This window comes from Mus caroli, chromosome 18 (assembly GCF_900094665.2).
Source record: "Mus caroli chromosome 18, CAROLI_EIJ_v1.1, whole genome shotgun sequence".
Lineage (NCBI taxonomy): Eukaryota > Metazoa > Chordata > Mammalia > Rodentia > Muridae > Mus > Mus caroli.
The window spans coordinates 83686292-83687623 of record NC_034587.1 but is presented as its reverse complement, the minus strand read 5'-3'; the positions used below and the strand labels follow the sequence as shown (position 1 = coordinate 83687623).

At 33.9% G+C, this 1332-nt stretch overlaps 1 pseudogene; it reads right to left on the bottom strand.

The window, feature by feature from the left end:
* Window positions 1–368: 368 nt before the first annotated feature.
* On the bottom strand, window positions 369–927 carry LOC110284579 (annotated as a pseudogene).
* Between the last annotated feature and the right edge of the window lie 405 nt (window positions 928–1332).

Here is a 1332-nt window from a genome sequence, read left to right as displayed (position 1 = left end):
CTCTCTCTCTCTCTCTCTCTCTCTCTCTCTTCTCTTATATATAAAAATATCGGGCAAATTTGAGGATTTAAGCCATAGTCAGGACAGAAATGCATACATAATGTAGCTATGGATAATTCTGCATAGTTGAAGGGTGTTCTGTGCATTGTAGTAAGATCTCTACAGGTCTAAGAAATGTATATACTGCAATTCCTATTAACTCCTGAGAACTCTAATTATATCATTTTAATTAGATGCAAGTACATTTAAAATCAGGACAAAATATTTAAAAAGAAAGCATCAATCAAAATGGGTGTTTAATTAACTGATAACAGAGAAAGCCTGATAACAAAGAAAGGCAGGTGAATTTTGTTCGGTAAGAATTAGAACTAAGGTGCTCCATAGTCATCTTGCATGTTAGGAATCCACATGATAGGAATTAAAAGGAACTTCAGAATTCTTTGTTTGAGGTCCCAGCCAACTGTGGTCACAATATAACAATATACTTGTGCTGAGCTACTCTCTGTGTCAAGCAATCAACAGCATAGGTTCCCTTGTGTGTGCATGGCTATCTGTCAAATTGTGGATCCCTGGAGATCCTTAGTTCCTCATGATACTTCTGTCCCAATTTCTCTGTTTTGGTCATGACACAATCAGTTACACTTAGAATACAGATAATCTGCCATTGACTGAACCAAGTCCACGTGGTTTAATGGAAAAGTTGGTGAAGTTATTATCAACAAGGATGTAGTAAGATGGATCCAGTTTTCTATTACACTAAAAAAATAAGCAGGAAAGATATTGAGGGTTACTCTTTCCTTTAGGACACTGGGGTCTTCCATTTATTCCTTTTAGGTTTAGTTTATCCTTTTCTTTAAGTCTCTCATGTCTGAGACTAAGCATTCACTTAATGTTTGCCAATTTCCTTGTTTTCTTTTCCTTCCCCATATTCATGACATATACCTGTTTCTTGGGGAATCTAGAGAACTTCATTGTAAAATTTAATTAATATCCCAACTGCTTCTTTAAGGTCTTTCTGACCTTAAAGTGGTTTTTGAATCTCTTTTAGTTTTAAACTTTCCTCTATATTTGCTTTATTATATAAATTTTGCTGTATACTAATGAAGATAAATGCTTATTGGTGTTCCACATAGTAATAATCTGTTGCAAAAAAGAAAAAAATCCTTCTTCCCAATACAAATATCATTTTCTTAATTGTGTTAGTTCATAACATTTTTGAATTTTGGTAAGTTAACATTATTATGTTTCTTAGTAGAGGTTTCTATTCCTGCACAAAACATCATAACCAAGAAACAAGTTGGGGAGGAAAGGGTTTATTCAGCTTACACTTCC